This window comes from Rattus norvegicus, chromosome X (genome assembly GCF_036323735.1).
Source record: "Rattus norvegicus strain BN/NHsdMcwi chromosome X, GRCr8, whole genome shotgun sequence".
In the NCBI taxonomy this organism is placed as follows: domain Eukaryota; kingdom Metazoa; phylum Chordata; class Mammalia; order Rodentia; family Muridae; genus Rattus; species Rattus norvegicus.
The window spans coordinates 111,466,044-111,490,205 of NC_086039.1; the positions used below are offsets into that span (position 1 = coordinate 111,466,044).

At 44.2% G+C, this 24,162-nt stretch overlaps 1 protein-coding gene across 1 annotated transcript in view; it reads left to right on the forward strand.

Moving 5' to 3' along the window:
* Nucleotides 1-4,928: 4,928 nt before the first annotated feature.
* The window catches only part of Rtl9 (retrotransposon Gag like 9), a 46,385-nt gene continuing 27,151 nt past the window's right edge, over nucleotides 4,929-24,162 (forward strand). Inside the window, exon 1 of the mRNA NM_001427818.1 lies at nucleotides 4,929-5,100. The gene's annotated coding sequence lies outside the window, so the exon portion shown is untranslated. The remainder of the gene's footprint in view (nucleotides 5,101-24,162) is intronic.

A 24,162-nucleotide genomic window follows, 5' to 3' on the forward strand; every position in this document is an offset into this window, starting at 1 on the left:
ATCCATGGGTGTCTCCTTTTTGTTTTTCATTTTTAAACAGGTGACATTTGTTATGAGTCACCGGACTCCTTGCTCTTAAGGAGAGATGCCAGGGTCTCAATGCAAGGGGAAGGCGTAATGGCTGCTAGTGAATTGTGTGGGTCAGACAGGGGTGAGCAGGGAATGTGGAAGTTCAAGTGCATCAAGGGATAGGGCCATAACAGTTATATACACTTGTGTGGCAATACCATGGAGTGAACGATGTTGGCATCTATGAACAGTTCTGACAACATTGATTTGATGGCCCCATACAAGGTTCTGAGGCCTCAAATGTACCACATCTGTAGGAAAGGATTCATCATTTTGTACTTGATATTATAGACTGAAGCATCCACTCCACCATCCAAAAAACAGAACTGAGTCTGTATTTCTTCTTCTTCTTCTTCTTCTTCTTCTTCTTCTTCTTCTTCTTCTTCTTCTTCTTCTTCTTCTTCTTCTTCTTCTTCTTCTTCTCCTCCTTCTCCTTCTCCTTCTCCTTCTCCTCCTTCCTCTTCTTCCTCTTCTTCCTCTTCCTCCTCCTCCTCCTCCTCCCCCCTTTCTTCATCCATCTCCTCTTAATCTTCCTCCTCTTCCTCCTCCTTGGTTTCGAGACAGTGTTTCTCTGTGTAGCCCTAGCTGTCCTGGAACTCACTCTGTAGACCAGGCTGGCCTCAAACTCACAGAGATACACTTACCTCTGCCTCCCAAGTACTGTGATTAAACGTACTGTGCACCACTACTGCCTGGCCCCTATATTTTGCTATTTATCCTAAAATAATGTCCGGCTAGATCAAAGAGTTAAAATGCACTCTTTCCTGCTTATTAGGTGAGGGGCCTTGGGTTAAATCCATAGCATCACCCCCACCAAAAAAAAATCAGAGGAGGGCTGAATTTGAGGACAGTCTGAGATACATAAGACTAGTCTCAAAAAGGGCCTTTAAAATATAAAATATCAAAGTTAGATTATAAAATATCAAAATCTTAGAAGCTAAAAGGCAAAAGCATAGGAAAACATTTTATTCTTTTTTTTTTTTTTTTTTTTTGGAGCTGGGACCGAACCCAGGGCCTTGCGCTTCCTAGGCAAGCGCCCTACCACTGAGCTAAATCCCCAACCCCAGGAAAACATTTTAAATTTTTGAAGTACACAGTCCAGCAAATTCAGCAAAGAAACTCCAGGAGTTGCAAAGAAAAGAAAATGTCAGAGATTATGTAGAAATTCAACAACCTAAAAATATATACCATAAAACCAATAACCGATACCAAAAAATGATGACACTAGTAGTAAAAAATAGAGGAAGAGATGATAATTTTAATGATAAGGATAAATATATGAGGATTGAGAGAACTTAGTAGTTATAAAATTGCACTGATACTTGATGCTGGTTAGCTGGAGCTAAGAAATTAGCAGTGATTAAGAGACCAGCAACACTGAGGTAAAATCTTCTGGGAAGTGTTTTCTGAGACACAAAGAATCTGTGTTTCACAGATAGCCTCCTGTAGCTGGACTTGGTAATGTGTAAGAGTCACCCAGGTGGCACTGGTTCTGAAGGCATGAAGGGGTCATGAAGAGCAGCTGAGGCTGGGCACTGTGAGAGGCCATGAGAGGCCACTGATGAAGGTATAGCCTCAGTTGCATTTGACGACCCAAGACTGAAGGAGTCATGCAAAGGATTTGAAGCTTGGCACCATGAAGAGAGACTGTGAGAGGCTATAGGTGAAGTCTAGTTGCAGCAGAAGATTCCAGTGTATTGGAGATGCCAGTACCATGGGATGTTCACTAAGAATAGCAGAGGCAGTGGAGTGGATCAACCTGAGCTTAGAGTGCTACAGAGGGCAGAGCTGGAGAAGTGACTCAAGCCCTTTGGGGGAGCCCAGAAGATCGTGCGTGGATCCCAGACATTGAAGTGTTGAAATTTGGTTTTGCTTTGACTTGATTGTGACTGTGCCCTGATTTTTCCCTCTTGAAGTAAGAAAGTATTTGGTTTATTTATTTATTTTTATTTTACTGGAAGTCACAATTAAGAGATTGAGTTTTAAAAGTCTTTGGATTTTTTTAAAAGAAATTGGCTATTCTATAGGGACTAAACTTTTAATGTGTTTGGATTTGTAAAGATTGTGGGGATTTTAAGTTCTTCATGTTTTTAATGTGAGCTCTTGGGGATGAATAAAAAAGAAAATGTGGCTTTATAGAGATGTGTTTGTGTGTCAAGGTGACAAGGGGTCAGTTGTCCTGCGTGATTTTGTATATCAACTGGGCACAAGCTAGAGTCATCAAAGATGGAGGAGCCTCAGTTGGGGAACTGCCTCCATGAGATCTCATTAGTGACCAATGGTAGAGGACGCAGCCCTTGGTGGGGTGGTGCCCTCCCTAGGTTCATGGTCCTGGGGTCTCAGACTGAGCAAGGCACGAAAAGCAAGCCAGTAAGCAGCACCTCACCATGGCCTCTGCATCAGCTCCTGTCTCCATGTTTCTGTTCTGTCTGAGTCCCTGTCCTGCCTTCCTGCGATGATGACTATGATCTAGAAGTGTGAGCCAAATAAACGCCCCTCCAATTGTACTGAAATTAAAAAGAAAATTTACACCTTTCGTATGACCAAGTCAAAAACCAAAGGATAGCAAGTTATAATGGCGTTATAGCCTCTTAAACTCTTTATAAATTGAACACACTGTCAAGAGGAAATGCAGTGGATATACTTACCATACTGAGCGTTATTGCTTAGCAACCCAGTTCACTGGAGAGTACCAGCTGTGCCGCTCCCCACTATATACCTCATTGGGAAACCTGCTGCTTCTGTCCGTGACGGAGCATGAAGCAGTGCATCACTAGCCCAAGAAAAGGTTTCACATTCAAAGTTGGAAGTATGGATTCTAAATTTCTGCAGAATGTGTATCACGTTCACACTGTTCCTGTTGAACACCACAGGCAAACTATGGTGAGTCAGTACTGTCCGTGTTATTCTTGAGAGCCCTGTTACAAGAAGTGCCCTCTTTGCTTTAGCACATTTGCAGTGATGTGAAATTGCATGAGGTGATTATTTGCTTGCTCTCTGCTTCCCATACGTTCAAATCGACTTCATGAAGGCTGAGAGTTCACTGATCCACTACCATAGTCCTCGTGCTAGGGCAGCGCCTGGTGTTTGCTAAAGGAGTGTTGAGGGAATGGATGCGAGAGCTCCTGTAGATCAGTGCGATAGCGGTACGCAGTCTGGTAGCCGTATACTCAAAGGACGATTAGAAACAGCAAAAACAAATCTTGTGCCATTTGAAAAGGTACATAAAGCACTCATAATTAAGAGATGCAAATTAAGACAGCATCGAGGTGATTGTCATGCCATTTTCATTTTTTCAAATAGGCCAAATTAAAAAAAAAAGTTACAAAAGGCCAGGTTTTGTGAGGATGTGGTAACAGCAAGCACGCCCACGCATGCGTGGTGCACATCTGAATAAGAATGACTTCTGGACAGCAGATGGGAATGTCATACTGTCAAAATTCTCTGTGTTAACTATTGCTCACTTAAATAATACTTGTAAACAGCCATAAAAAGAAATAACCAAAATGACCTCAGTAATGATTTGGTTAAATCGTCATAGCACATCTAAACAGCACAGTAATAAACATTTCTATGATCCCAAGTAAGAACTTGGGTTTAGGTCTAGTGCTTGCCATTCAAGTACATGGTCCTAAGACTGAATCTCCAGAGCCCATGTAAAGCCAGATGTGGCAATGTATGTGTCTGTGATCTTAGTTCTCCAGCATTGAGAAGAGTTGGGAAGATGGGACCTGAGACTCCCTGAAAGCTCACAGGGTGCTAGCCTGGCATACACAGCAGAAACAAACAAACAAACAAACAAACAAACAAAAATCCAAGAGACCCTGTCTCAAGGTGGTAGGTAAGGACAGACACCCTAGGTTGTTCAGTGACTGCCACACATGTGCTGTGGTACACATGCATGAACATGTACACACACATACCACACATTCATATATAAAATATATATGAATATATACGTGGGCTTTGTTATCATGCTGCCTTTATGAGTTCTGTGGTATCAAAGAAGTTTCTAAACACATCTTGATTTTCTCACCACCAAAACAGGGAAATTGGCAAAATCTCCACGACGAAGTTATGAAAAGCTAATGAGACAATGAACACAGGAAATGCTCAGGTGACAACTGGCACAGAGAGGTAATAGTTGCTACCCATGTCTATTCTAGTTAGACTACGATTGGTGACAATGACAGCATACCCCCAAATAAGGACAAGGTTGATCTTTGTACATTCATATGCAGAGATGCTCAATATAGCATTATGACAAAATCCCACTGTAGGCTATGACTTCTGTTAAGGGTACTGCTTGAACAGCATTTGGTTTTGGCAAACAGGCTGCAGGAGATAGATTTTCACCTTAGTAATGATTAGACTCCTTTGAGACAAGCACGCGTTAGTTTTATAATAAACAAAAGATGTAAAGAGGGGGACAAAATCTCCATTTATAACTGCAAGGACAGTTAATCCCACCAGGCTTCACATCCCCCTGTCCTTGGCTATAGCCCAAGTGCTAAGCCTTCTTGTCCTTGGCGCGCCTCTTCCCTCCATCCTCCCACTGCATCCCCGACTCATCGAATTCCTCCCAACTGCCCCTTCTCACTCCTCTCAGCGTCCTCTAGAAGTGCCACCCAACAACTAACAATTCCCTGTTTACTCATGGTAAACTTTCCCACACAACAGTCTTTAGTCTGCCTCCCCTTCTGAAGTGCTGAAACCTGAGTCGCGCTGCAGAGTTCACGGCTTTGCCGGCAGTGCCCTCTAGTGGCCACTTTCCGCACTCCTCCACTACAGGCACCCTGGGGCTGGGAGGTGGGGTCTGTGCTCCAGCTTCCCCTGTCTGCTTCCAGACCAGACCGTTTAGTCCTCCATCCTCCGCCAAGAACTCCTCTTTCCAATGCCATCTGGCTACAGCACCCTCTTCTCTCCTCGTCGGTTCTTCTTTTTGGTCAACCCCCACTCCCACATTCAAGGAAGAGTTCAACATCTGGCTTACTGTCTTCTTCTCCACCCCAAGTCCTGACATCAATATTGGTGAGTTTAACGTCCATGGTCCATGTGCGGGTCACACCTCCCTCGTAGCCTTACCATGCTTCATCATCAGCCAGAACCTCCTCCATCCACATCCTGCCTGCTGACCTCAAGGCTCCTCTCATTACCTCAGGAGGTTTGCCAGGCTTTCGAAGCTCCTCCATCCATGTTCCCATTCCATCAACTCCCTTTACCTTACTTGCTTCCCCTCTCATTCTCCAAAACCACCCAAGATAAGAGTAGCAATGAATATGTGTGTGTCAGACACATTATAAGCCTATGATGGCATCTCTTTTCTATTTTAATGCCATTCTCACGGTAATTGTATGAGACGGCTACTGTTGTCCTTTATAAAATGAGGGGATCAGAGAGGTTGAGTGACTTACCTAAAGTCCAACAGTCAGGTTGCGGCAGAAATTAGATCAGAGGCTGCGTGCGTTAGCCTAACTCAAGGAGCATGGACTTCAAGATTTTGCCTCTATTGACAACTCCCTCGTCACATCCACTAGGCAAAATCCAAAGTCTGGATAAATTGAATTGACAGTCTCCTCCTCTCCAGAGGAAGCTGGATCACTTTGTAATTAGTCCCGCTAGGAAGTCGGTTTCCAATCTCTGTGGAGCCCTCATTTAAAGAATCCTCAGTAGCTGTCCTGACGATGGCATTTTCAAACTTTCTCCACTGCCCTCTGGAGTGAGATGGTCCTCTCTCAGCCACTTTCATACTTAACATTGTAGCAGCCTTTAAGGAAGGATGAGAAGGACAGAGGGTGAAGGGAAATAATAGTGCCATGGATTGAGTGTCTCCTGTGACAAGGCTCTGGGCCAGGTGTTTGCCTGCAGCATCTCAGAGCAATCCTCCCAGCAGCTCCACAAAGAGCGGTGCTGCTGTGATTCTTTCTGTACAGAGGGGGAGATGGAGGCATAGAGAGCTGAAGCGCTTGCTCGGGGGACATGGTTTGTAAGTGGAGAGGCCACACCGTCAGTTTAGAAGCCCCCCCTCATCTTGAGAGATCACTGTGATGAGTCCCTCATTAACTGTTAACTATCTCACACCGTCCAGTCTGGCTTCGAGCCTATTGCTAGGACCACCTTCCTAAAATGAGCATCTGCCTGCGCTCTTACTTTGCTTCCCGCCCTTCCAAAGCATTGCCCAGCCTTCCCAATAACCAAGAAATCTTTGATCTTAATGGTTTCATTGCCACGTTGTTCCTTTCTTACTACAGCCATCGCCACCTGCCTAAAACAGGATTACTTTCCAGTCTTCGGTCCTCCTTTCCTGTCTCCCTTAAATGCACCTCTTCTGTGCTTTTTTTTGCGGTATTTACACACTGATTCCAGCATCCTATCATTTCCTGCTGACTTTTCTTGTTTCCTTCAATAAACAGGGAGCAGCTTAAAGGTGGGAAATGTGCCTTTGTTAACCCAGTACTCTCCAGGGCATAGTACAAGGCTCTGCTTAAAACCCAGGTTTGTTGACGACTGACTGATTGACTGAATGAATGGGGTGAACGAGGGAGGAGAAAGCCCTCACTTGGAAAGTTTAGTGACATGAGCTGTATGGTATCTGACTCTTGGCTGGAGCTGCTGCAGTTTTTCCTTATGACTACAGTGCTGTAAAAATATGTCTGCACGTGGCTAAAGACGGGAGGAGAAGTTTCCACACAAATTAAGAGTTGTGTTAGCATGGTGAGTTGATGGACGCTTTTTTTTCTTTCCTTCCCTGTTTGCAAAATGTTCTTTAGCACGACTTTGTGAATGCTTTGGCAAAGTGGCTGACATCATAGAACAGGAGTCTGGGGCTGTCATGGAGGGATCGACAGTCCACATGTATTGATGCCCACTGGACCCTCCTCCTGGGTTCTGGGTGCTGTGGGGAGACAAGTGGGTAGGGGTGGCTCATCCTGATTCAGGTTCACATGGCCAGAAACCTTGCAATTTTGTTGCATTTGCTGGAATAAAATGAGAACTTTCAAGAATTTTCCAAGCTCCTGGGTTGAGGTTTTTTTTTTCCTTCCCTAAAGTTGGGCAGCAAACAAAGATGGTTTTTGTTTGCAGTAAAACATTCATTCCTTCAATTTTACATTGCGGAGTGACTTCTGCTGCTGGGGTGGAGGTGGTGGTGGTGGTGGTGGTGGTGGTGGTGGTGGTGGTGGTGGTGGTGGTGGTGGTGGTGGTCAGGTCTGCTAAACAGGAAACAAACTGCCCATACTTGGTTGGTACAGAGGTGACTGAGATGTTCCTCCTTCTGGCTCTTGAGTAGCATGTTTAGGAATTTCATTGGCAAAATGATGAAATTGTTCATTTACTGTAGCCGGATTTCCAAAGCTCTATGCCATGAGTTAACCCAGAAGAAAAGGGAAAAAAAATCGGGGTGGAAGGTAATGTTCCTAAAGATTCAGATGATGAATGCTCTAATGTTATTGGGCACTTCCTCACCCCACATGGCGCTTCTGTCACTGTGCTCACTCGGGAATGTGGAGATATCTCATTTAAACTCCAGAATGATGTTTCTCCAAGCGATTCTCCTTAGCCCCATTTTAGAGACAGTAAAACTGAGCTTCATATTTTACTTGGAAATTTTGAGACCAGGGTTCAAAAGCAAGCTCAGCTGGCTATCTCTAACCATTTGGCAACCCTGTCTTTCCATTAATATACCCGTAGAGGAACTGGGATATGTATTTATCTTTTTAGTTAACAAACAGTTTAGTGTTTCCCATGTGCTGTGCATATGGCCAGGGCTTTATAAACACTAGTTCATTTAGTCCTTAAAGCCTGTGAGAAGTACTATTATTAATTCCATGTGAGAGGTGCGATCACAGAGGCAGAGAGGTTAAGCCACTTGTTAGGGATCAGGAAAGCTAGCATGTGACAAAGCCAGAGTCACCATCTAGTTTGCTGTGTTCTAGGATCTGGTTCTTAAACTTGATCCTGTGTTGCATCAAGTAGGTTCTCCTCCAACACAAATCCCCAGCCGATATCCTGCAACCAGGGGTCTTGCAGAGCGGTGGTGGTGGGGGATGGTAAATGCTGTCTTTTGTCTTGACGCCAGAGCAGCCTTGGAGGCAGCTTCTGTGAATAGGTGCTGGGCTTGGATTTGAACTGTAGTGTTAGGATTTCAGAGCTGAGCCTCTCAAAACCCTAGGCTCTCGGCTCCATAGATGAAGAAGAGGCCTTTCACCTTCATGGAGTGAACTGGTGTGATTTTCAGTGTTTTAAAGGTAAGGCAGGCTTCGTTTGCTGCTTGCCGTGCTCCTCCTGCAGGGCTTTTGGGGTGTAGCCTCTTTTCGTTCAATAGAGACACCAAGATAATGCCCTTCCAAGGTAATTTGTGTAAGAGGCACAGGGAGTGTGTCCTTCCCTACCCCACTGCTCACACTTCTCACCCCTACCTCTCTCAACTGGCTCTGTCACAGTCTTGCTCCCTAGAGCCAAGCCTAGACAATGGTGGCAGCTCAGCTGGAAGGAGGGGGAGTGGAGGGGTAGCAGGCCCAGCCCACCCGCTTGAAAGCTTCATTTGACAGGGGAGGAGGCACATCTGGTTTGGGTTTTCAATTCAATTCGACAATGATTTATTGTAGGCCTGCCAGCTGCAGAGGGTCTGGGCTCAGTGAGGCAGCAGAGAATCGAAGATAAAGTCAAATCTTGTCTGTGCCCTTAAAGGAGTTTGCTGGGTTCTACAGCTGTGTGGACCCGTGAACGACTTTAATGTGACCAACTTGCCTTTCGTCCATTTTAATCTTTGAACCCTTCCCAATATGTTCCATGATGGGGAGGGGCTCTGGTTACTTCAACTTTACAGGTGAGGGACGTGGGCCTCTGAGAGGAAATGACTGGCCCAAGGTCACACAGTTAGGAAGTGACCACACCAGCCCTGGAACCTAGATGAGACTGCTTCTCAAGTTCACATTCTTTTGTTTTTTTCTTTTTTTTTCCGGAGCTGGGGACCGAACCCAGGGCCTTGTGCTTGCTTTACCACTGAGCTAAATCCTCAACCCCTCAAGTTCACATTCTTAACTGCTCCAGTTCCCTCCTTCCGAAACAATGAAGATGGCAATAAGTATTTTATGTACTCTGGAGGTCCTGTCTTGGGCTAAGAAGGCTGTTATTTCTTGGGTCACGTGGCCCATTGAGGCTGTTGTTGGCATTCTCTTTTGCAGAAAATGGATGCTGCTTTGGGAAGGGATGGAGCTGAGATTGGAAGTGGGGCTACTCTAGTTCATCAGCGTGTATCTCAAAAGCCATAGAAGGGAGGAAGGATGCTCAGGGCTCAGCTGGGAGAGCAGAGCGTTTGGCTTTGGCTTCTATGGGCGGAGAGATGTTTGTATAGGTAGTGTTGGCACAGAATGTTTTCTGGTCAGAAGGAATGTTATGAGCAGGAGACTTACGATGATCAGCACATAGCATGGTGATTGACAGGGTACTTTGTCCCTGGGCTACCTTGTGTGTAGAAGGTGCCCCCCAGGTATTGTCCATCCCTTTGTCAAGATGAAAATCACGCTCAATCGGGAAAGGTTTTTCAGAGGACACACAGTCATGCAACAGATGAGCAATTGTACACTAGTCTCTCTCTGTGTACACGAGAGAAGCTAGAAACACAAAAGAATCCTCAGTCTTTGAGCATGTGATGGGGGCCCCCGTGTGGTAGGGGAGACAAGATACACACCCCGGAAAGAGCAGCAGCCAGCCCAGGCAGTCCGCAATCTGGACCAAATGAGTGTTTCCCAACTGTCAGATTTCAAGGAGAGCTGGGAGGTGCCTAGAGGAGGAGGCTTCTCCGAGGGGGTGGGTTTGGGCTACAAGGCGTGGATGCAGAGGAAGAAAGGCGAGCTGAAGACCGGGTGGGGCCACAAGTGTGGCTAGCCTGAAAGGTTCTGCCGAGGTCTCTGTTTTCCAAAACTGCTTCTGTCCCCATCTATGTCTTGATGTTCAGGAGTTTGTTTCAGAAGATGAGACTATGTGGGATCACAGAGAGCCCCTGGGAGCTGGGAAATAGGTACCTGATATTCCTGATCCCTCCAATTTTCTACACTTAGCCTCAATTCCTGGCAGCTCCCCCAGCTGCTGAATTGTATGTGTATGTGTGAGCGGTATTTTAAATTAAGCAGTGAGTGCTTTCAGCTCATCATAAACATGCTAAAAAGCTTCAGCCACGGCTCGAGCCCACCCCCGCCCCTTACACACAGGCAGCAGCTGGGGCCACTCGACCCCACACTCTAATGCGCATTGCCTATGACTCACCACCACCACCACCACCAAAAAAAAAAAAAAAAAGAAAGAAAAAAAAAGACTATGTTTCAGTCTCCCTGGGTAGCTGATTCCTAGTTCTGGTGGGAAATCTCAGTCTGAATTTGGAAGGCAAAGGGCCTCAGCCCCGCCCTACTGACTGAGCAGTCTGCAGCATATGGAGTGCCTACTGTGTGCGAGGCATTGTGGGTAAGTCCATTAATCTTTCCTGGCTTTCTCAGCTTCAATATGCATGCAGTCTTGCTTTTTTTTTTTTTAACCTCCCTGCAAGGAACCTATATCTCAGTGACACTGGTCTTTCGCTTAGCTTCTGGAACACGCCCAATGTCTTTTCCTGCCCCAGGGCCTTTGTGCATACTGCTTCTGCCTGGATTGCCTTTGCTCTTGCTTCTGGCACGGGAGGCTTCATTTTAACCTTTGGTTCTCAACTTTTTAATGTTACTGTGAAGATGAGGCTTTTTTTTCTTCTTGCTAACAATAGTTAGTTATCTCAGTCCCTTCTTAATATTCCTTGTTATCTCTCTGGGTATTTTGCTGTTTATATTTTCTGCTTATTGTATGTTTCACCCATTTGGAATGAAAACTCTAAGAGGCCAGGGGCCTTGTCTCCATGGCTTAGCAATGTGCCCCCTCTCATCCAGAGTGGTGTTTGGCACATAGTAGGCTGACATAAACAAAACCATCTGGGAAATATTTTCTCCCTGAGATTCTTGCCAGACATATGGTTGCTGAGGGAAAGATCATGGCAGATCTGTGTCATTCCGTATGAAAGAAAAAAAAAAGTAGGGCTGAAAGGGAGGAGTTTGTTGAAAACAATTCTGTTTTAGAAACCAGTCCTTAGAGTCTCATCCCTAGACACAGTCTTATGAAATTAAACAAAAGGAATAAAAAGCATAAAAAGCTAACTTGTTTTTATTGGGTGTTTAATGTGTGCCAGGAACTGTTCTCAGTTTCTGTACCGATTATCTCATTTAATCCTCATAATAACCCAGCCACGTCAGTTCCTATTATTAGCCCCATTTAACAGATGAGGGAATTGAGGCTCGGAGGGGAGAAGCAGAGTGCCTAAGGCCACGTAGTTATAGAGAGGCAAACCCAAAAGTTGAACTTGAGGCAGTCAGAACAGTGTGTGAATTAAATTATCCACACCACTTGAAGCCCCCATACCACCCCAGAGAGTGTGTCTCCAACAGTGTGAGCAGGATTCTTTGTTTCTTTCTGTGGTAGGGGTGGCACCCCAGGCCTTGCGCACATTGGGCATGCAATATACCACTAAGTTCCCTTGTCTTTGATTGCAATGTTTTTTACCTGGCTGTCCTTCCCGTGGACTTGGAGCTTCTCAAGTACAGCGACTGAGATTTCTTCCAGTTTCCCTAAACTTGTTCCAGAATAGGTCTCGTCAATATTTGTAGATGGAATGAAAACTCATCAGGGAGTGAGTGGATCGCTGTTACCTTCTTTTCTTCTGGCTTTAGCGTTATAGACTTATGTTTATTTCACTGGTGCAGGGTAACACTGGGGACCAGAGTGGTCTGGTGGAAGGAGTCTCTCTAACCACAGGGTACAAGGAGCACCAGTTCTTACTGGGCCAACCTGTGTTTTAAGAGCACAGTGCTTGATCCAAAGGATTTCATTTTGTCGTCAGTCTAAAAAGTGGCCGGACCTGTTTAGGACTTAAACAAACTTTCAGTGTTCAAATCCTATCTCAAATCCTTTGCAGAACGATGCAGGGTGTGGGGTGGCAGAGAGAGGGGGAGGTATAAATAAACAAATACCCACAAACTGGCTGGCTTTTAAAACAGAATTTGCTTCAATCAGTGCTGTGCCTCCGTCGTGAGAACAAGTGGGAACTTTCATACTGAATGGTTTTACCCACCCCCATCCCCACCCCCAGGCCAGATGAATGGCAGGAGTTTTGGCTGGGGAGGCAGGTTTCCAATCCCAGCCCACAGTTAGCTGCCCTACTGTGCCCCATCCATCACACACAGGGCTCTGAACGACACACCCAGTCGTCGTATCTGCTGCTTCGGCTCTCAGAAATAATTGGGTCATTGTTTTATTACACTAGCGAGAGGGCTGTGAGCCCGTTAGGATTATGTCACTGATATTTTTCTGAAAAGGCAATCATGATATGCTGTTCATTGAACACAGCTGGGAATGCAACTCTGTCAGTGTTTGAGGTGCTCCCCCAGCACCTCAGACTTTGCTAAATAGCCCAGCCACTGTGAGTGAATCTCAGGATGCTTGCTTGCAGACACCTTTGCAACACCTCCTCACGCTTCAAAAGCCCAAGCAGGATTGGACTTAACTTTCATGCCCCGAGCCCAAATTCCTGCCTGAAAGGAAAAGAGGCTTTGCTTTTCATGTGCAAAGGAGCCAGGCCTTCTAGTGACCGAAGGCTGGAAGCCAGTGTTGTTTGTCCTTTAACTGCTGACTGGGGGCCAAGGACAGTGCTGGCTCAAGAACAGACAGTGTTGATGCTTGTGGGACAAGATTCTCGGCAGATGGGTCATGCATGCATCAGGGTTCAGCTGTGCCTTCTCGTGAGCGCTAGTGTCAGCAGAGCCTACACCTCGTTGTAGGGGCTGTGAAACTTGAGCCAGTCAAGAATATTTGTGCTTATCAGCAAGTAGCCATGCAACGTTATCCTTCTAAATAGGGACATTATTAGTTTGGATTCTAGAAGCATAAACGGAGTCCAGGTTTGGATGCTATCTTTCTTATTGCAACGCATCGGTTACTCTCTCCTACCGCTGTGCTAGCTGGAATTTTAGGGCATGTGGCCATTAAGGTACTCTTTAAAGGAATCTATGGTAGGCACCTGTCCATTCCCCTTCCGGCCTCACTATTTGCCAAGCCAGCATTGTATCCTTGCCAGCCACCTTGAGGTGTGACAGCCAGAGCTGGCTTGATAAAGCAACTTTGCCAAAAGGATGGAGTAGCTCAGAAGCAAATCTCCAAGTCCTAGTCACCATAGTTCTAAAGAGCTCGCATTCCTGAATGTTTGTTGGCAATTGACTCCAACCACTTTGCCTTCAAAGTATTTGGACTTAGTTGTGTTCCTGGTTTCTGCTTTGGATCTGTCTTTCCTTTCTGGCTGTAGTTTCCCTTTCTGTAAAATGGGGTTTCTGCTAGGAGCAAATAAGAAAACACAGCCAGACCTGGCATAGCGCCTGGCATCGAGTAAGTGCTCAATAAATGGTAGCTGTCAACTCCTTTGCCCTGTCCAGACTGCTCCTGGCTCTGTTCTCTGTATTTCCAATAGTGGCCTGGATCAGGGCCTGTTAACATCGCTGATTGGCAACCTAGGTCATTTGCCCCTCAGACAAGTTGGGCGTTCTTCTCTGGCAGCCTTCTGTTATCATTACCTGTCGCTGTAACACACTCACTATAACCACACGTGGACATCTGCCAGGTGCTGACATTAACCTATCAAATCCTGGCACATAATAAGTTTGCAGACAGGAATTTGCATGTTGGGGCCAAATATAAGACTAGGAAGCAAAGCTATATTTACTTTCCCTTTCCCAGTTGTGAACAAATCACCCATATTCTGGTAAAAAACAGATGTTTCACGCCCATGACGACAGTGCAACTTAGCAAACAATCGATTACAAAGAACACAGTGGTTTAGTCATCAGAAATGTAACCTCCAGGTCACTTCTCAGTTTTCCTAAAAGTGGCTACTACACGTGGGTAGTTCTCCTTTGAAAAGGACAGCCATGTTTGCTACCAAAAACTTTTTATTCATGTTTTAATTGGGAAGAGCCAGAAACTCTTATATATTTTAAGGGGTTTCTGATTGCTTTAAGTTGCAGGGAGTTTAGATAGTAGGGAAGATAACTCACCTGCTCTTTGAAAATGTTGTTTAACAACTTTGGCAGATGGCCAACCCAAAAATACAGACGGAGACACACACAAACAGAGACACAGACACAGACCACACACACACACACACACACACACACACACACACACACACATACACACACACACACACACACACACACATTGAGACGGGTAACACAGGAATCTTGACTGATATAGAGGTACATGTCCAAACAAGAATAGGGTAGCGGGAAAGCACAGAAGAGAAGAAAAGACAGAGTTTTGCAGCCTTGGTTTTACCCTTATGCCACCTCACCAAAGTGTGTTCCCTATATGGTCAAAGAGAACAGATGTGTGGTGATATGGTGACAACAGACTTTCCTGCCAGGGTCAGTTGGTCAGTCTGAGAGCTTTGCTGGCCTGGGAAGGCCACAAGGCCAAGGATACAGGATCAGTCTAGTTTGCTACCAGGGTCAGTTGTCAAGCACATTGGCTGTTTTTTTTTTTTCTTTTGTGGATTTGGTACTGATCCCTTTGCTTGAGTCTCCTTGCTAGTGAGGAGGGTAGGGAAGGAGTAGATACAAGGAGCTACTCTGTACTCTCACTTGTGCTTGTCTTTGTAACACTCCTTCACAATCTAGGAGACTCTCAGGTCAATGAGCGATGCAGCTATGATGGGCAAAGCAGGCCTCTTTCTATGCACTTACTGTGAATGGTCGTTTCTTGTCAAGCCGAGAATTGAAGCCAACAAATTTCTGTCGTTTTCAATGTTAGATGTTATATGCTAAGAAACAGGAGCTTAATTGCAGACCTAGCTCTATTTATTTGTTACTATTAATGTCAATAGCATCTTTTGCATGTGGTCAGGCTGATCTTGAACTCATAATTCTGCTGCCTCTTCCACCAAATGCTTGGATTATAGAAGTGTACTATTATATTTGCTTCTGGGACCATTTTTTTTAAAAATACAGAGTCCCATGTAGCCCATGCTGACTTTATTATGCTACATAATTCACTATGTAGTTGAGGATGACTTTGAGCTTCTGCCTCTACCTCCTCAGGTTGGTAACTACAGGTATGTACCACCATAACTGGTTTACCGAACCAAATTTTATTGGGAATTACATATTCCTTTTCCAGATTTAATGCAGATGCTAAAGGTAGTCTGTAGTTTCTTTCATGCCATTTTACGGAAAATACCCATGCATTAACACATCAAATAGCTTTTCTGAGTCCCTTATTACAGATGAAGTGCTGCGCTATGGTATACTTTCTACGCCGTATCTTATGCTATCCTCACCAGAGTTGTGAGATGGGTACTATCATTATCTTAATTTTACAATGAAAACACTGAGGCCCAGAAAGCATAATACACAGTCACACAGTTCACAAATGGAGAGCTGAGATTCAAACCTGGGTTTTTCTGCCTCAATTACACTACATTTTCTCCATGCAGTGCATTTTCCTTGAGGACAACATTCATCTGTGGGGGGATTTCCCTATGGTGTTGTCACTGTTCTCCTCTCGCTCTCATTTCCCTCTCCTCCCCCTCCTCTCCTTCTCTCCCTCCTCTCCATTTGCTCTTTTCCTTTCTCCTTCTGTCTCCTTCCTCCCCCTCCCATCCCCTTTCTCGTCTATTTCTCTTTCTTCTCCTCCTCTCATCTTCCTATTCTCTCCTCTTCCCCATTCATCTCTTCTTTTCTGTCTCCTTCATTCCTTTTTTCTCTTCGCCCTTATCTCACCCATCCTTTCGCCTATACTGCTTGTCATGTGCCATGTAAGATGGGGGACACTGGCAACTTGGGTAGGTTAGTGGCCAATATAGCTGACCATTCTGCCAACCGTGTGCTGGGCACACATCAGCTAACCATGCTATTGTTGCTTTTGCTCTCAAGTGGGTCATAGAGCTTGGAGGAAGACAGGCATTGGAAACACAAACTTGAACTTATTACAATGTGCTTGATCTAAAAGCCAAGCATGACCTTGGTGTTGTGTGTATAGCAGGATATGTGTAGACAAGGACTCTGACAGGTTTGAAAGAGGCGCTCAGGAGGCAGAGACCAAAAAACTCCTCCAAGTCTGAGGACAGCTTACATAGTGTGTTGCCAACCCAGCCGGGACTATGGAGGAAGACTGTCTTAGAAAAACAAAACAAAACAAAACAAAACTCCATATAAATCACAGAAAACAACAACAAGAACAACAATCCCCCAGAAAACTCACTCAAGTAGTCAACCAAACCACCACAATAAAATCTCACTGACAGGAAAAAGAGAAGGAAAATGCCCATTAGTTGCCTATGGTGTAGGGGTTGTACATTAGTAGTTGCCTGTATTTTCTCTGTCTTTTTCCTTCCTTCTCTACCTCCTAGTTCCACATTTTTTCAGGTTTCTATAGAAAGCAAGCCCTCCCCACCCCACTAGAGTCAGCTTGGACTGTCACAGGGGGGCGCCAAAAATGGCAGGCCTAGGGCAGTGAAGTGCTAGCTGAGGACATCGATAACCATGTTGGTGAAAACCAGCTTTGGCCAAAAAGCCTTGTCATTTCTCGACATTTGGTGCTTCTTGTAATGACCCAGTTACTTGAGAAGCCTAGCTCTCATACACACAAGGACGAGTTGCCATTTAATGAGCACCTACTAATTACCAAATCCTTACTCAACAATGTGCAAATTTCCCCCGTTTAATGTAGGTATGAGGCTTAGAAAGATTCATTATTTTTCCAGGTGGATTCAGCTAGTTAGAGTTGTAATTTGAAACCCAATGCCTGGATTTCTAGGGCCAGAGCTATTAATTCCTACATGTAATGAATGTCTGTTGAAGAAAAAAGCAGATGGATGAAAGGACATATGTATTAATTAACTTCACTTTAATAAACATTTACCGAATACTCTGTCAGCCCCTATGCTAGACATCAAAACACACACACACACACACACACACACACACACACACACACACACAGAGAGAGAGAGAGAGAGAGAGAGACAGAGACAGAGACAGAGACAGAGACAGAGAGAGAGACAGAGAGAGAGAGAAACAGAGACAGAGACAGAGACATACACTCAGAGATTACATGGCATCTACCATAAAGGAGCTCATAAAAGCACTTTTTACTGTAGTATGACTTGTGAATAGAAGTAATTTGAGTTTCTTGAATAGCAGTTTTTTAATGATGTAACTTAAGTCTCAGTCTCAGACCCCTCTCTCTGAATACGTGTGTGTCTCTGTCTCTATCTCTCTCTGTCTCTCTGTCTCTGTCTCTGTCTCTCTGTCTCTCTGTCTCTCTCTCTCTCTCTCTCTCTCTCTCTCTCCCTCTCGCTCGCTCACTCACTTGCTTTCCCCTCTGTGGTATGGGCTTGTGCTCCCACCAGAAAAGGGTCTCAAATGATTAATCATCAATTCGACCACAGCATAGCCTCTAACGGACAGCCCTGCACCTCCTATCCCATTAACTAACTCTTCTTCCTTTTATCATGTGTCCACTTGGATGAAAGTCCCAGGATGAAAGTTATCTGTTTACCCTGATGCACAATTATCTCATCCATCACTCCTGTGGGTCTTGCTGATTCCTAGCAGTCTACTTGCCCATGGAGGAGACTTAGAAATAGTCACAAAGATAATACACTGGAAAATTGTTCAGTTTTTGTTCATTTTTTATCCATGCAGAATGAATTCCTTTGCAAGCTGTCCTGTTCGCTGTGCTTGTTTCATTAGTTATATAAGAGCATGTTTTAAATTTTTCACGTGGATGTGAAACATAACTTTCCATTGGCTTGTTTTTGTAGACAGGGTCTCACTCTTTAGCTCTGGATGGCCTAGAACTCACCAGAACTGGACAGCCCTAGAACTCTGCAAACTGGGCTGGTCTCAAATTCACAAAGATCCACCTACTTCTGTCTTCATAGTGCTGGGATTAAAGGCATGAGCCACCCACACCCAGCTAAAAAATGATTGCTTGACTTAAAAATAAAAACGCCTCTCTAGGCAACAGCATTCTACAACTTTGTTAAAATGCAAAGGAATGAATGGATGGAAAGATAATTGGATAAGCGTATTTAGGGGTATAGCACGCTTTGTACCCAAGGCTCAGGTGTCTGATCTTCCTGTCAGGGCAATTGCTATTTCCCTTTACTTTGCATGCATTTGGATGGGACTCCCATGTTGAATATGGTTGAAGTAAAACTCATGGTACACACAGTAAAGAATGTTGTCTGTTAAAGTCTGAGATTCTTGCTAAAGCCATGTGGGTAGAAATGCTTTCCTCCTCTATGCCCATTTAAGCCTGCCAGCTAACACACTATGCTTTGCTTTTGAGGCATAGGGTCCAGGCTGGCCTGGATCTCAGTATCCTCCTGCCTTAGAATTGACAGGACTTGGATCCCTCAACCATACCTTCCCTTCCTTCTTTTCCTTTCCTTTATCTTTCTTTTGTTCCTGACAAGATTTCATGTAACTCATGGTGGCCTCAGAATGCTAGGTAGTACAAGATAACTTTGAACTTCTGATTCATCTAAATCCACTTCCTAAGTGCTGGGATTATAAGTGTGCACTACCATGCCCAGTTTATACATTGCTGGGCCTTGAACCCAGGGCACTGTAAATTCTGGGTAAGCACTCTATGGACTGAACTATATAGCCCCAGCACAGATTTAACTTAACAACAACAACAACAAAACTCTTAAAGACATTTATTTATGTATTTATTTATGTATTTATTTATTTATTTATTTATTTACTTATATATTTATGTGTGTGGGTGTTTGCGCATGCATGCATGCACACATAACATGACATGCATGTCAAAGTACGAGGACAACTTGTGGACTCAGTTATGATGTGGGTCCTGGGGGTCAATCTCAGCTTGTCAGGCTTGACATTAGATGCCTTTACTCACTGAGCTATGTCACCAGCCCTCATATTTAACATGCCTAGTACAACCGGGATTATCAATTATCTAAGGCAAGAAAACCAAGGCTTGTCTTTCATGCTTGCTCTTATCTTACTTCTATATTCAACTAATCTCTGCACTGCCAAATCTACATCCACTGAATGGGACCCATCTTCTCCATTCCACTTCCTTTGTTCAGAGATTGGTCTTTCCCAAGCATTTCTTGAAATAGCTTCCTTCTGAAAATTAACCTTCCGATCCCTACTTTAATGCCTTCAAGACTCCCACAACATCCTCCTTCCAATTTCATCTCTCCCCTCCTCTTCCTTCTCCTTATTCTCCTCCCTCCTCCCCCGTCTCTGGCCCCTTGTGCTATAATTTACTGAGTTCAATTAGTGATGTGATGCCCATATGTGCATGGTTTTAGGGCCATCCACTGGAGCATAGGCAACTTACCAGGGTCTACATCCTTGAAGAAAGCTAATCAAGACCCTGCCATCTAAAAGCCATAACCTGTCGAAAGCTCCACTGTTAGGAGTGGGACCTTCTTGGCTCCTCCCCAGTCTATGTTGGAGTATCAACTGGCTTGATCTTGTGCGGGTCTTGTGAAGGCAACCACAGAATCTGATGAGCCCTCTCACTTTCTTCCCCTCTGTATGCATTCTCTCCAAAGGAATCTGAGTGAGCTTTCAAATACTCAAATAAGATCATTTCTACTTAATCCTTGTAAGTGGATTTTCAACATCTGAAACTCGAGGCTCTCAGAGTGAGGTTCTTAGGAACAAGAGCACCAGTGATACTGACAACTTGTCTGAGTTACTGAATCAGATATAGGGAGTGTCCACCTCTGACCTGTATTTAACAAACCCTCTAGGTGATTTTCATAAGTACTCAGATTGAGAACTTGGCTTCCTGAAGTTGTGCCTGCACGCTAGAACAAACTGGAAAGGCTTTAAAAAATTCCAATGCCTTCCCTGCAGACAAATTAAATCAGAGTTCCTGGTTGTAGGATCCAGTCATCAATATTTTAAAGCTTTTCAGGTGATTATAATGGTGAATGAAAGCCGAGAGCTACTATAAGTATGAAGTCCGAACTCCATAACTTGGCACTTAAGGTCTCTTTCCCTGGTCAAATCTTCCTGTGCTCTCCTCAGTCATTCTGGAATTTAATCATGCTGTACAATTAAGAATTGCCTTAGAGTCATGCATATAGGCACACATCACATACAACGCCTTGCCTTTACTTCCCTGCCTCCCTTTACCTAGCTGACACTTTCTCATCCACAGCACATATTCTTTTGTGGAAGACACTTCCCCGATCCACCACCCCAATCTGAGTTAGCTTTCTCTCCTCCAAATTCCTCCATATCATTGCCTTTGGTATGTTATCTTGTTATTCTCTGGTTAGTTGTCTTTTTTTACCCACTTGAGCTTTACCAGATGAGGGCTATGATCCGCAGCCTACAATACAGTGATCTGGTTCACAGGTTTGTTTCAGTAGCTTTTGCTATTTGGTTGTCTCTTCCTGGGGGTGTTGTTCTCCACCTTGCTCATCAGGTAGAGTTCTAGTCCCGTTTCAAGGTGCAGTCTAGATGGTGCTTCTCTGATTTATTTAATCCTGGTTAGGTACCCTGCCTTGAGGCCCTTAATGAGTGTGTGTGTGTGTGTGTGTGTGTGTGTGTGTGTGTGTGTGTGTGTGCAGGCCAGAGCAGGACATTAGGTGCCTTATTCTATCACCTTCAAACCTGCCTTGAGACAGGGTTTTTTTTTTCAGTGAACTAGAGGTGTGCTATTTTGGCTAGGCTGCTTGACCACTGGCCTCTTGTGGTCTATGTGTCTCCATTCCCCTGATGCTTGGGTTACAGGCATGAACAGGGCTCTTGAAGGTGCCTAGTCTTACATGGCAGAAAGTGGAGAGTGTGGCTGCAAAAGGCCTATTCTTGTGGAGGTTACTGGGGTACTTGCTCTGCAGACAGGGAGGCCTCATAGTGATTTAGCAGTAGGGGGTACTGTGACTCTCATTTTAGAAAGCCATATCACTGAGGAAAGGAAGTGTTCAGATGAGTTGGAGAAGGAAATGTTGAAAATTAATCAGGAGGCTATTGTGATAAAACAATAGGAGCCTGGACAGGCATACTGGCAGAAGACAAAGAAGAAGATAAGGATGCTTGTGAACTCCATTAGTCATTCTTTAGATGTTTACTAAGCAACTGCTATGTTAGGTACTGTGCTAGCAGCTTGGATTCAGGAATGTAACCCTTACCTCAAGCCACTCACAGTTCAATGAGGGAAGCAGATACATAAACAAACTATTAGAGTCTCAAGTTGCTCTGGGCCAGGGTAATATTATACATAAAGTATTATAACAGCTTAGAAGACAATTGGCAACATGCCTTAGTATGTAGTAGCACTTGCTTTGCAAACATGAAGACTTGAGTCCAAATCCCAAGCACCCGTATAAAAGTACAGGCATGGCCATGCATGCATGTAACCGAAGCATTGTGAGGATGGAAACAGGCAGACCTCAAGAGGCCACTAGCCAGGCAGCCTAACCAAAACATCGCACTTCTAGTTCACTGAGAAACCCTGTCTCAAGGTATTGAGGTTGGTGCTGCTAGAATATACCTGGTCTAAAATGAGAGTGAGAGGGCTTCCTGTTCAAAAGGAGCTGAGGATCTCAAGATGATGACAGACTATTAAGTGAAAGCAGGATCCTGTTGAACAGTATCTCATGTGATGGCACAGGTCTGTCCCTGTGACCTTTGTGCTCTCCAGATGCATGCATTGCTCTCCAGATGCATGCATTGCTCTCCAGATGCATGCATTGCTCTCCAGATGCATGCATTGCTCTCCAGATGCATGCATTGTTCTTCCCTGCACTGCTTCACAGCTCATTTGCTCTCCAGCTCTCTTAGGGCTCTTTCCAGCTTCTTCCTTTTCACAGGGGAGTGCAAAGGTTCTCTTTGCTACCACAGATCCACCCAGACTTCAAAGACTTACTCACCTCTCAGTTTCAACCACTCAAGACCTTTGTAGTTTCTAGTACACAGTCAGATCTCAATACATAGTTTCTTATGTGTGGTCTGAATTTTTAGCTACTTGAGGGCAAGGACTTGAAACTATGTCTGCCTGTACTCATGACTTGATGAGGAAATGCCCTAGTTCTAATCGCTGAGCCTGGCAAAAATACACCAGCCACTGCAATCCTGATTTGAGTTCATTATTGCTAACCGTAACATGGAAGGAATTAGTTCTCTGAGTTCCATGTTCACTCTCTGTAGAAGTATGATACTTAGAAAAACGATATGTTGTGCTAATATCTTCTTCTATGCTAATGTTTGCAAAGGTTTTTGTTTTATAATACCTATAAAACATACTTCATTTTCCTATAATTGCCATACCTGAGGTCTTTGAGGATCTAATTCTGTTTTCCTTGTCCCTGACTTCATTGTATGTTTTGTAATTTTTCATTATGAGTTCATGTTCAGCCAGACTTTACCTTGGTAATCCTACGAAAACTAGTTTGAGGGTGTGTTTCTCCAGGGAGGACTTATGTTTGCTTCATCTAGGTGCTTCAGGGCACTATTAATCCAGGACTGCTTTGGAGGAATTCTTTAGTCCGAAAGGCAGGGTTCATATGTTCTTTGTTTATATAGCTCCAATGCTTAGCTCAGGAACTTTTGGGCATTCAGCGTGTATTCGTTGATTGAACAGATGAGTAAATAGGGCACTCTCTGTTTTTCTTGGAGGCCCAATAAGAAATATAACTGGCAGTGCTAGCAAAGGTCAGTAGATCTAGCAGGAAAATAAGAATTGCTAACAAAAAATATTTATTTTTATTTTATGTACATAAGTGTTTGCCTACAAATACTCAAGTGCACTGCATGGTACCTAGTGCCCGTGGAAGCTAGACAGGGGTGTCACATGCCCAGAAACTGGAGTTCTGGATGGTTGTAAGCTGCTATGTGGGCGCTGAGAACCTAACCTGGGTCCTTTGCAAGACCAGCATGTGTTCTTAACCCTTAAGTCGTGCTTCCAGCTTCAATTGCTAATATATTTTTGAGTTATGTGCCAGATGTAATTCTGAAGGTTTTATTAATTATCCAATTTAATAAAAAAATTAAATTCTCTGTCTCTCTCTGTCTGTCTCTGTCTCTGTCTCTCTGTCTCTGTCTCTCTGTCTCTGTCTCTCTGTCTCTGTCTCTCTCTCTCTCTTTCTCTCTGCGCACACATGTGCATGCCAATATGTGTGATAGTGTGGATATGGAAATTGGAGGACAACCAGTGGGAATTATTGCCTTCTACCATAGAGGTTGTTGTGATATGACAATTGAATTCTGGTCATAGCCTGGGCAGCAGGTGCTTTTACCCTCTGAGCCATCGTGCCAGCACACAACCATCTAGCTTTTTAATAGTTCTTATTCTGTGGGGTGGGTGCTTTATCGTTTTCAATTTGCTGAGGAGATGCACCAGATGCAGGCGAACTGAGCACCTTAGGCAAAGTCACACAGCCGGAGAATGGAAGAACTTTAGTGAGAGTTTAGGAATTCTAGAAGCACGGAATCATGGAAGAGAGCACACACTAGCAGTGCGAGGGCATGGAATGGTAAATTTCAGTACTATCAAAGGGACTTCAGAGCTACATAATAAGTCATATCAGGTACAGGATGGAGCTTGACATGGTATTTTATTATTAACAACAATAATAATAGTGTTTCAATGTCGCTTGTCTACCAGCAAGAAAAGGAACAGGTTGAAGGGAGGAACCACTGAATATTGGATTCTGTTTGACTCAGTATAGATTTGCTAAGTGAAAGCTTTGAAGTTAAATGTGAGGACTTTGAACAAGTTACGTCACATCCTGTTTTTGTCACATCCTGTTTTTAACTGTTTTTTTTTTAACTGAAATTACTGATGAATCTTTCACTTTGCATTGAAAACCTAAAAATTTCTAGATGTGACTGTTACATGGACGGTGCACTCCCAGGGTTTCCACAAAAGAGGAAGGAAGAAAATTGGTCTGCTGGCTCATTGTATGTCAACCTGAAACAAACTAGAGTCCTTTGGGAGGGCGGGACATCCATTTAGAAAATTTAGACCAGA